The sequence below is a fragment of the Orycteropus afer genome, unplaced genomic scaffold, assembly GCF_000298275.1.
Source record: "Orycteropus afer afer isolate SDZICR_OR568_19922 unplaced genomic scaffold, OryAfe1.0 scaffold00325, whole genome shotgun sequence".
NCBI lineage: Eukaryota > Metazoa > Chordata > Mammalia > Tubulidentata > Orycteropodidae > Orycteropus > Orycteropus afer.
The window spans coordinates 3674119-3687243 of NW_006921912.1; the positions used below are offsets into that span (position 1 = coordinate 3674119).

At 35.6% G+C, this 13125-nt stretch overlaps 1 pseudogene; it reads left to right on the plus strand.

The window, feature by feature from the left end:
• The window catches only part of LOC103206652, a 32631-nt pseudogene extending 22278 nt beyond the window's left edge, over positions 1 to 10353 (plus strand).
• Positions 10354 to 13125: the final 2772 nt, after the last annotated feature.

Below are 13125 nucleotides of genomic sequence, written 5' to 3' on the forward strand. Positions count from 1 at the left end.
GTAGTGATACTGCCTCAGAAACCCAAGGAGGGGTCGCTATGAGTCGGGTCCGACTCAATGGCACATAACAACAACAACAACAACAACAAGAACTGATGCATTTGAATTGTGGTGTTGAAGAAGAATACTGAAAATACTGCCAGAAGATTGAATAAACCTCTCCTGGACAAAATACAGCCTCAATGCTCTTTATAAGTGAGAATGGCCAGACTTCCTCTCACCAACTTTGGTCATGTTGTCAGAAGGGACCAGGCCCTAGAGAAGGATGTCATGAGTGGTAAAGTAGAATGTCAGTGAAAAAGGAGTATATTCTTAATGAGATAGATTGACATAGTGGTTGCGATGCTGGGCTCAAGCATAGAAAATATTGTGAGGATGGCACAGTACCTGGCAGTGCTTTGTTCTGTTGAACATAGGATTGCTATGAGTTGAAGCTGATGTGATGGCATCTAATAACAACAACAAGAAGTCTTTAATGTAAGTTGATATGTTGGTATACTGAAATATATAAAGAGAGTATAACATGAAATAAACCTAAAAAAAAAAAAAAAAAAATGAACAACTTGGAGACAAGCAATGCAAGGAAAACATCAAGACAACCTGCCCTTAGAACAGTTGACCTCTTAAGAATGAAAAATGAAATAAAAAACAAAGACACAATGGCTATATAATAAATTGGTTGAAACATAAAGTCAAGATTTTTGTTTTCCCCTGAGAGTAAAGAAATGGAAAAATAGAAGAGAAAATATAATACAAATGAAAAAATCTTATAGGACTTCAAACTCTGAGTAATAGAAGCTCCAGAGAGAACAGAGTGCCAGGAGAAGAAAAAAAAAAAATCATTGGTATAATCCAAGAAAAAATTTCCAGAACTAAAGGACTTGAATTTCCAAACAGGGATAATAGAAATTTATTCCAATTTCTAAAAATAGGTATATTGCATAACACATCATTGTGAGCTTTCAGAGTAGTAGAAACAAATATATATTTTTAAAGATTCCAGAGAGAGAAAAACAATGAAAAAAAAAAAAAAGGTCAAGATTTAGGGAAGCAATGAGCTCCTCAATAATAGGTCAAAGGATTTAAAAATTCTGAGAGATTAAAAAAAAAAAAAAAAAAAAAACTCTCACTGCCATGAAGTGGATTCCGACACATAGTGACCCCCTTTGAGTTTCCAAGGTAGTAAATCCTTATGGAAGTAGATTGCCTAGTCTTCTGTGGAGTGGCTTTGTGGGTTTGAACCATCAACCTTCTGGTTAACAGTCAAATGTGTTAGGCACTATACCACCAGAGCTCCTTTCTGAGAGATAGGGAAATGAAATTATTTTGGCCCTAATTTCTGAGGTTAGAACAGATTTCACAGTTGAAAGCATAATTCTGCACAAAACTGCCCTCACTTCAGACACCTGTGGTAAGTTTGGGATTCCTGGGCTACCCACACTTCTGACCTACTGGCTACAAATTTGGTGGTTTCCATTAACCTCTGAGGTTCAATAATTCACTAGAATGGGTCAGAGAACTAAGGAGGGTGCTAAATTTATAATTTTAGTTCTATTGTATCAAAAAAGAATACAAATTAGAATTAGCCAGAAGAAGAGAGGCATGAGGTAAAGTCTGGGAGGATCCTAAAAATGAAGCTTCTGTGCACTCTCTTAGTGGAGTCAGAATTCATCACTCTCTTGTACATCAATGTATTATAAAGCAGGGAAGCTCATCTGAGTTTTGATGTGCAGATCTTTGTTGAAGTGTCATTACACAAGCATGGTTGATTTACTCATTGACCATATGCTTGACTTCAATCTTTATTTCCTTACTACTCCTGAAAGGACAGCTGGTATCTCAAGGAAGGTCTTTGTGGCTTAGCCATTCCTTGTCGTGTATCATGTTATTAGCATAAAATATCAGGCGTGATCTGGAGCCCTCCATGATCAAAAAGATATCACTTGCGGAATTTCAAAAGTTTAGAGGTTAACTTCCAGGAATCAGGAACAATGGCCAAATTCTTTGGGTGAATTTAATGCTGCCTTCCACAGAAAATAATTTTTAAACTAGAAATTTCTACTCAACCCAACTGCTAATAAAATAGGAAGGTAAAATAAAGGCAATTTAAGATATGGAAGTCACTAAAATTTGCATTTCATGCACCTTTTAATCAGGAGGCTGGTGAAGCATTTGTTGCATCCAAATGAAGAAGAAAACCAAGAAAAAAGAAAACAGAATCTAGGAAACATGGGATCCAATGCCAGAAAGAGGTGAAGAAAAATTTGGAAAGGAGATTTAAAGATGTGAGTGTGTACGTGTGTGTGTGTGTTTGTGTGTGTGTGCAAGCAACAAAGCTGAAGGGCATACTACCAAGGCTGGAGTGCATCAGAAGTTTCCTTAGAAGTAGTCTTTAAATAAATGAAATTGACAGAATGTGAGTAACTAAATATACTGCAAAGAGACTCATACAACAGGGAAGACCTTAGAGTTGTATCATGAAAATTGTAAAATATTAACCAAATGAAGATATTCACTTCAAGGAAAACAAAAAGGAAAGAAAAATAACATCATTATAATATTTGATTGATGAGTTCTACATAATATTTGAAAATAATCTTCATAATGTAACTATGAAGTATTGACCTGACCCAATGTATAATTATAAATATATTGTGAAGAATGTTGGGGAGGAAGAGAAGGTGTGTGTGTGTCTGCGTGTGTTTGCACAGGTGAAAAAACTATTGGACTAATCTAAACATGAGATAAAGAGAATATTACCAAACAAGTATAATCTAAAGAAATTTCAGACCTGGGATTCAAGAAGATATACTTTTCATGACTTGGAGACAGGATGAAGATGGTGAGTGAGAAGGAAGAGGTTAGGGTGAAAACATGATTTGTTGGTCATTGGTTCTAAATGATGAAAATAATTACCAGGGAATGAGCATTCTGGGAATTCATAATGCTGAATTCAGTTGGGAATTCTTTGATCTTGAGACATCTTTCAAACATAAACTATAAGTAATCAGCAGGCAGTTAGGTAAAAAGTTCAGGCTGTTGTTATAGGTGGATATGAATGTGGGGAAAGAGAACAAACACTAACAGACTCTCTATGTGGCTGACAGAGTTTTTATTTTACATGAATTAAATAATTTAATCCCCACAACAATTATTGTGTCATTTTACAATGATGATAACAAAGGTCAGAGAAGTTAAATAACTTGCCTAAAATCTCAGTTTGTAAGTGGAGAAGTCTAGATTGAAACTCAGGCTTTCTGTCTTGAGAGCCCACTCTCCTTACCACTTTGCTACAACATGGAAATCCACCCCAATTTGGTGGATAACTCAATCAACATATCTATCTGGTGTTAAAGAAATCATCTAAACTTTTACTAATGTAATCCCAGAAGAATGTAACAAGTAATAGAAATAACAAATGACTATGCCCCTGGACCTACCTCATTTAAAAATGTGCTCCTGGACTTAATGATGGGAATCACAAAGGAGGCCATTCACTCCTCTGCACTGAGGATTAAAAATTTCTGACATGAAGCACTAATTTGAGAAACCAAATGAGTCCCAAATGATTGAGTGGCACAGAATGTAAACGCAGTTTAGTAATTTCTAGTCTCAAAAGGCTTTGGGGGAAATCATAGCAGGAGAATTGTTCTCAGGGCTTTGAATTAATTTCCCCAGAGCTACAAGCCCCCAAGGTATTCTTTCTTCCTTGAAACAGTTTCAGAGGCTCAGATTTCTTTACTTTAATTCTAAAATTTATGCTATCTATCTATATTTTTTTTCTTGTAGTTCTTTCCTGTCTAAAACTAGCTGTGGAATGGTATGCTGTCTGGCCAGTCTATCTCTTCTTGGCTTTTGCTTAAACAGTTATGTGGGGTCTTTTTCACTGTTAAGTATGTGGTAGGCTGGAAAACAGGCTCTCAAAAGATACCTATATCTTAATCCCTGCACCTTGTAAATGTTACATTATATGGCAAAGACTGTGATTAATTTATGGATTTTTAGATTGCAGGATTATCCTGGATTATCTATGTGGGTGTTGAATGCAATCTCATGTATTCTCATGAAGGAGGCAAAAGGAGATTTGACACAGAAAAGAAGGTGATATGAATAAAGAGCCAAGAGTGATTTGAAGATACTATAAGTCGGGGCCGACTCGATGGCACATAACAACAACAACAACAACAGTCCTCAGAAGGAAGGTTGGGCAATCCTACTTCCGTAGTAATACTGCCTGGGAAACCCAGGGAGGGGTCGCTATGAGTCGGGGTCGACTCGACGGCAAACAACAACAACAACAGCCTTGAAGGACCCTTCAATCATTCCTAATGGAAATACAAAGTGGTTTGGAAGACGTTGTGGCAGTTACTTACAAAATTAAAAGTAGTTTAACAGTCCAGCCATCTAGGTCTTAAGCATTTACCCAATTGATTTGAAAATTTATATCCACACAAAGACCTGCAGAAGAATGTTTATAACAGTTCTATTTATAATCACCAAAAGCTAGAAACAATCACATCCTCAAATAGATGAATGGATAAAGAAACTAGTACATCCATACAAGGGACTATGATTTAGCAATAGGAAAATGAGCCATCAACCCATAAACAGGTTCAAAAGAACCTTGAATGCATATTGCTAAGTGAAAAAGCAGCGAGAGTGATATTGTCCCACTCCTTCTGTACACACTATACTAGGCATCTCAGCATTCAGCTGCCATAGCTTTGAATTGTGTCTGTGATCACTGTATGTTAGTATTATTTTAGGTTTTATGACTTATTTAGTACAATATGGGAGGTTATTTTTTGGGTTTGGGAATCCTCAATCTCATACAAACGAATGAGAATTGCTTCTTTGCTTTATGTCATTTTGGTTTACAAAAGTTTTCATCGGAATGCTTTACTTTTAGATAGTGGGGGAAACCTGTATGTTCATTGGCTTCAATTGGTTGATGGTATTGTTTAGGTCCTCTGTGTCTTTATTTATCTTCATTTTAGATGTTGTGTCTAGTATCAAAAGGTATGTTGAAGATCCCAACTATTATTGTGGCACTGTCTATTACTCTTCTCAGGTCTGCTAGTATTTGTTTAACAATTTTGGAATATTGATGTTAGGTGCATATATATTTATAATTGTTATATTTTATTTATGAATTGACCTCTTAGTGTTATGTAATTTCCTTCATCCATCTTTTATGTTTTTATTTAAAGTCTATTTTATCTGATATCAGTAATGCTACTCTTGTTTTTTTTTCTAGTTACTAAAACAAAACAAAACAAAAGGCCAAACCCACTGCTACCAAGTCATAATCATAGCAATCTAGTGACCCCCACTGGGTCTCCAGGGGTTTACATCTTTATGGAAATATATTGCCTCATCTTCTTTCAGTAGAGCAGGTGGTGGATTTCAATCACTGAACTTCTGATTAGCAGCCAAATGACTTACCCATTATGTAACCAAAGTTTCTCTTTTTGGTTACTGATTGCAGGGAAAAAGGGCCCTGGTTATATAGTTCTTAATGCATTCAATTACTAACAGAAATTTTAGTGGTTTGAACCCACCAACTGCTCTTCAAGAGTAAGATGTGACAGTCAACTTCCATAACAATTTCAGTCTTCGAAACAAAACCATATTGGGTAGTTCTCCTGTGCTCCATAGTGTCACTACGAGTAGGAATTCCCTGTTGGCAACCAGTTTTTCAGTTGCATGGAATATTCTTTTCCATTCTTTCACTTTTAGTCTATTTGTACCCTTGGGTCTAAGATGTGTCTGTTATAAACAGCATAAAAATGGATTATGTTTTTAAATCCATTCTGCCACTATCTGCCTTTTAAGTGGAGGGCTTAAACAATTTACATTTAAGGTACTTATTGAAAAGGAAGGACCTACTTCATTCATTTTGCTAATTGTCTTTTGTTGGTCTTATATTGTCTTAAGAAGCTCTGGTGGCATAGTGCTTAAGGCATTTGATTGCTAACCAGAGGTTTGTGGTTCAAACCCACCAGCCACTCTGTGGAAGGAAGACTGGACAATCTACTTCCATAAAGATTTACCACCTGGGAAACCCAGTGAGGGTTGTTATGAGTTGGAATCCACTCGATGGCAGTGTTATTTATTTATTTATTTATTTTTTAGTATTGTCTTATAATGCCAATATTTTTGTATTATTTTTATGTTTAGTGTTTTTGATATCTTCTTCCCTTCTATGTATAGTTTTAAAATATTCTTTTAGTAGTTATTACAAAAATTGCATTTACCACTTACATTTATACCGTCTTATTTTAGCTTGATACTGACATTTAACAAACATGTAACATACAACATTAATATGCTAAAACTCTGTTCCTATTTCGTCCCTCCCTCTCTTATCTCTGTTGTTGTGACTCCAATCATATTTACATCCTGTGTCTGTTAGAGTTATTTTATACTTATTTCTTATGCATTTGTTGTTATAATGCTTGTAGAACTTAACTAGTACATTTATCTCTGAAGATATTACACAAGTTGCCTTTTCATTTGCTCATGCCATTACCTTTATCAGAGATTTCTCTTTTATTTTACTTTTAAGTTTTATTTTCCATGTGCAGCTTTTAGTATCATGCTATTTTCTTTACCTTTAGTAATTCTTGCAATGTAGGTTTGGTGGTAACAACTTTCCCCAACTTTTTATTTATTTAAGAATATCTTGATTTCATCGTCATTTTGAAGAAAAACTTAGCTAAGTAAAGAATATGGGGTCAACAATTTCTTTCTTTCAGTACTATATATATATATATATATTTGTTGTTGTTGTTTGCCATCGAGTCGGCCCTGACTCATAGCGACCCCTCCTTGGGTTTCCGAGGCAGTATCACTATGGAAGTAGGAATGCCCAACCTTCCTTGCAAGGAGTGGCTGGTGGGTTTGAACCGCCAGCCTTCTGGTGAGCAGTCAAGTGCCTTAGCCACTATGCTACCAGAGCTTATATATATATATATACCATTCCATCACCTTCTAGTCTCCAGGCTTTTTGAATAGAAATTTGCAGTTAATCTTACTGTTTTCTCTTGCTGCTTCTTGGATTCTTTCATAGTCTTTGGTTTTCAAGAATTTGATTACAAAGTGGCTTGGTGTAAATCACTTTGGATTCATTTTGTTTGGAATATGCCTAACTTCCTGAATTTGCAGTTTATATTCTTTATTCATGTCTGGAAAACGTATTGTCTCTACACCTTGGAAATTATTTCTCTTTCTTTCTCTCTTCTTCTTCTGAGACCTCCAAGAACCTAATGTTGGATTACTCCATCTTATCATACAATTCCATTTGGCTGTGTTTGATTTGCTTTGTTCTTTTCTCCTTGGAAATTTTTGTCTATTTCTATCCCCTTTGTGAGAAGTCCTGATAAATCTTCCCTTGTCACTTGCATATGTTGTTTCTTTGGATCACTCACAATGTCATCATTAATTCAGGGTATTTTTGTATTCTTTACAGTCTTTTATAATGTGCCCTACAGTTTACTGTGTCCTCCTGTTTTTCTAACTTGAGTCTTATCTACCAGAATCCTGTATATTAAACTTTTTAAGTCAATTTTTTATTTTAATCCAGTGTCAAAGAAACACAATAATCTGAGTGGTTTCTAATGAACTCCTGAAATAAGCAGCTCCTTGATCTTGGCACTTGAGAATTTACTATATTGATCCAAATCTAATTATTTTTCTGTTTATGCTGAAATTCTTTAGGGAGACCTTGGAACCTGTCTGAGAATCTATAGAAGTGTTTTCTGTGATATTTTGGGAAGAGGTAGATTCTGTTCTCTCTATGATCTCAATAACCAGTACACTTTTAGTGGCCTCTAAGACTTTGTCTGTGGCCTTTGCATGCCTTATTGATAATTTACCTTTCTCAAGCTTGTTCTACTGAGAGAGTTTTTGACACTGCACAAGCCTTTGCCTCCTTGGCAAGAATTCTGTTGTAGAATCCAGTGTAGATTGCAGGAAATTGGAAAAAGGCTTTTCCTTCTTTCATCATTTTATATAAAAATATTTATTGAGAACCTACTACAAGGCACTTGACTGCTAACCAGGAGGCTGGCGGTTCAAACCCACCAGCCACTCCTCGGAAGGAAGGTTGGGCAATCCTACTTCTGTAGTGATAACTGCCTCGGAAACCCAAGGAGGGGTCGCTAGGAGTCGGGGCCGACTTGATGGCAAATAACAACAACAACAACAACTACATATACCAAGAATTGTTTTAAATACAACAGAAATATAAATGAAGAAAATAGAAAAAATCTCTGCCTTTGTAGAGATTAGATTCAAGTGTATGTGGGTACATGAAAGTGTATGTAAGTCTTCAGGGAAGATGTAATGAACAAACAAATAAATATATATATTTCTTATGGTGATAGATGCTAGAAATAACCAACTGTGGTTACAGAAAAGGTCATATGTTTTTCTATTTGGAGATGTATTCCATTTGGTCAGAAGTCAGAAGGTAAGTAAAATGGCATACTTAAAATAAGTCAATGTCATTCTCATTAATTAGGCTAAAATTATAGAGTAGGCTATTGATTTTTTTCTGCAAACCACACCTCTTGGAAAACTCTGTGGAAACTTGTTTTCCAGTTTTTAATCAGATCCCTAGGATATCTCAACTCATAAAAATCTCTTGGGTTATATTACCAGGTGGTGTGTTGGCACTAGTAGATGTTATTTACTACATCTTCACCTGGAAAGGATACTTTGGGAAAACCCACACTCCCACAATCATAAAACATGTCCTTATTTCATAGCTTCTAAGAATCTGGGATTCTGAGGATTGTGCTCTGGCTCCTTCAGCCCAAAACTCACCCAAAACAAAGACAATAACAATTAAAAAAAAGTCTCTGTTCTTGGTCTTTATCTCTAACATTAATCAGAGACATTTATCTTCTACAGGAACAAGAGAGAGGAGTTTACAAGGTCTTCCACTTAAGTTCTCATACAGAAGGGTGAATATTAAATTTTATCTGTCTTGTTATTCTTCTTCCAGATTTCATGTATGGGAGCCAAGGGCTTCTGGAAATGTTTCAAATCTCTGCTTCACTCAGCAGTGATCCTGAGGTATGCCTATTGGACTGTCAACATAGACATTGAGCAGAGGTGCTGTATAGTCAAGAGCAGTCACACAATTCCTGAATCGGATCCCTATAGAACTTTCACTCCATGTTCTTTTGATATACAGTTTTATACATTCTCTTAACCTTTAAAAAATTGGGAAATAAAGGCATACAGATCATTCTCCCAAGTAGGTCTCAAAATTAATATGGTGTGATTGAGTGGATACATATGGTTATGCTTTTAAAAAAACAAAACAAAACAACAACAACAAAAAAAACTTCTGCTCATCTTCTTGTATTTCTAGTTATATGTCTGGGGCATAGTACCTGATATGTCATGGGTCAAAAAACAATAAATAAGGGTTTATTGAATGAAAATTGAACTAAAATATACCAGTTAGTCATACATAAAGAAGCATATTTTTGTTTGTTCGTTTTCTTCTAACTCCCCACTTCCTCTTCCCTGTAGTTCCTGGCAACCACTAATCTTCTTTTGTCTTAATGAACTAGTCTATTTTAGATATTTCATGTATGTAGGATCATTCCTTTTTTTTTTTTTTTTTTTAGTACCGGATACATATATTAATATTACTGCTTTGTCCTGTTCCCACAGATATATCCTAGAGGAAAATAGTCCCAGGAAATGACTCCCTGGTGTCTGAGTTTATCCTACTGGTTTAACACAGCAGTCAGAGCTCCAGCTGCCTCTCTTCCTCCTTTTCTTAGGAATCTATGTGGTCACTGTGGTGGGAAACATTGACTTGTTTGTTCTAATCCGACTGAATCCTCACCCTCACTTTCCCATGTACTATTTTCTCTTCAATTTTTCCTTCATTGATCTCTGCTACTTTTGTGTCATAAGCCCCAGAATGCTGATGACTTTTGTAAAAAAGAATATCATCACTTATGCAGAGTGCTTGAGCTAGATTTATGTCCTCACATTTTTTGCTATTGATGAGTGTTGTGTTTTAACACTAATGGCCTATGACTGATACATGGCAGTCTGTAAACCCCTGTTTTATAAAGTCATTATGTCCCCTTAGATCTGTTTCACACTGATAATGGGCACATATGGGATGGGTTTTGTTAGTGCCACACAGGGCCCATGCTGAGACTTTTCTTCTGTAATGACAATATAATCAATTATTTCATGTGTGATATATCACCTCTTCTCTTCTCCTGTACAAACAACTATATCATTGTTCTAGTACCTTTCATTATAGTGAGCATCAATGCACCTGTGCTAATATCACCATCTTTACCTCTTACACCTTAGTCTTTCCAATATTCTCCACATTCACTACACAGGTGGCCAGGTCTAAGGCCTTAAGTACCATCCACTCCTACATAATTTCTGTTTCCTTTTCTTAGGATTAGTTGGTTTCATGTATCTTAAGCCTTCTTCAGGATTTCCATATCAAGATAAAGGCCCATTTTTTTTTATACCTTTGTGGGGTCAATGATGAATCCTTTCATGTACAATTTAAGAAACAAAGATGTACAAGCTGCACTGAGGAGGACTTTGAAAAGAAGGATGCTCACCTAAATTGAAGCCCTGTTAGTTATGTATTCCAAATTCTAAGGATATACAATGGCTAAAAGTCATATATAAAATAGTAAGAAGTCAAAATTGAAATGAAAATAACTGAAACAATGAGGAAAATTAAGTTCAGTATATAAATCCCTTCAGAAAAAAGAAAATACAAGGAAGAGGAGGACCTGTCCTTCATTCTTTTTTCACAGAGAGTAAATAATAGGAAAACAAAATGGTAAGATTGATCTAGAAAAAGTTGAATGATGATAAGTCCATAGATATCAGATTATTTCATTTTTGACTAGGCATGTCTGGAATTTCTGTGAATATCTATTGTGAAGATGTAGACTAGTGGATTTGAGATTCATTCATTTTTGGTGTTGGGATATGCTGTTGAGTTTTTTTCTGCTCTGGTGGCATAGTGGTTGAGGCATTTGGCTGCTAAGAATGCAAATGGTTCAAACCTACCAGCTGCTCCATGGAAGGAAGATGGGGTGACCTACTCCCATAAAGATTTATAGCATCAGAAATCCAACGGAGGTCACTATGAGTCAGAACCAACTCTATGGAAGTAAGCTTGGTTTTGGTTTTATGGTCTCCTTATATATAATGAAATAAAACATTTCCTGGTCTTGTGCCATCCTTATGATTCGCTTTATGACCATTTGATCTACTGTGGATCTTTATGACTATTTATATGCTTGATTGCATTGTTTTGGATATTGTGGCAAATTATCTCATTGAGGCTTGCTGTCATTTTTTGTCCTTCTTTTACCTACTATGATGTTCTTTGCTAGAGATTCATCATTCCTAATAATATGCCCAAAGTAAGTGAAACAAGGTTTTTCTCATTCTTGCTTCTAAGAAGCATTATAGTTTTATTTCTTAAAAAACTACATAAGTTATTAGTTATAGATGAGTTCTTAGAGTGGAATCACTGAGGTTAGGAGTGTGTATTTATTAATTTTACAAACATTTAAAAAATCCCTTAATTGAGCATTTTTCTTTGACACATATAAGTGTAAATTACATTTCAGTTAAAATACACTCTTCCATAGTTTTCTTTATGATGTTGGAACTGAGCCTCTGGAGATTAACTAAAAACAGCAGATGTCCCATATTTGGTGCTACCAAAATTGGTAGGTGCTACCAATATCACATACCAGAAAATTTTGCTAAAAAATAATTCGAAAAGGTTGCAGTAGTTGATCTATAGAGAACTGTAAAATATTCAACATGGATTGAGAAGAGGACATGGAATAAGAGATATCATTGCTGATGTCCATGGGCTTTGACTGAAAGCAAAGAATATGAGAAAGATGTTTACTTGCATTTTATTAACTATGCAAAAGCATTCAAGTGTGTGGATCACAACAAATTATGGTAAAAAATCCATAGAATGGGGATACTGAAGCACTTAATTGTGCTCATTTGGAACTTGTATATATACAAAAAGTCAGTCATTCAAAGAAAACAAGCGGACACCTCATGACTTAAAATAAGGAATAGTGTGCATCGAGATGTATCTTTCACCATAATCAATCAGTAAATTAAACAAATAATCCAAGAAGCTTATATGAAGAAGAACTTGATTGGTGTTCTTCAGGATCAGTGAAAGATTCATTAAGAATTTGTGATATGTAGAGGAAACAACCTGCTTGCAGAAAGCAAAGATGACTAGAGGCACTTACTGATGAAGACCAAAGATTACAGCTTTCGGTATGGATTACATCTCAACATAAAGAAAACAAAAATTCTCCCAACTGGACCAATAAGCAACATCACAATAAACATGGAAGTTACCAAGGATTTCATTTTACTAGGATCTAAAACAAAACCCATGGAAGCAGCAGTCAAAAATCAAACCACATGTTGCATTGGGCAAATCTGCTGCAAAAGACCTGTTTAAAGTATTGAAAAACAAAGATGTCTAGATGCAAAAATCTTTAACAAAATCCTAGCCAATAGACTTCAACAACATATCAAGAAAATCATTCATTATGACCAAGTGAGGTTCATATCAGGTAAGCAAGGATGGTTCAACATCAGAAAAACAATCAATGTCATCCACCACATTAATAAAACAAAGGAGAAGAACCACATGATCATATCAACTGATGAAGAAAAGGCATTTGATAAAATTCAACACCCATTCCTGATCAAAACTCTCAGCAAAATAGGAATACAAGGGACATTCCTCAACATAATAAAGAGCAGCTATGCAAAATCAACAGCCAACATTATTCTCAATGGAGAAAGACTAAAACTATTCCTCTTGGGAACAGGAACCATACAAGGATGCCCGCTATCACCACTTTCTATGCAACATTGTACTGAAGTCCTAGCCAGGGCCATAAGGCAAGAAAGGGAAATCAAAGGCATCCAAATCAGTAAGGAAGAAGTCAAACTATCCCTCTTTGCTGATGATATGATCCTATACCTAGAAAACCCAAGAGACTCAGTCAAAAATCTACTGGAACTAATTGAGAGATTTAGCACCGTGGCAGGATATAA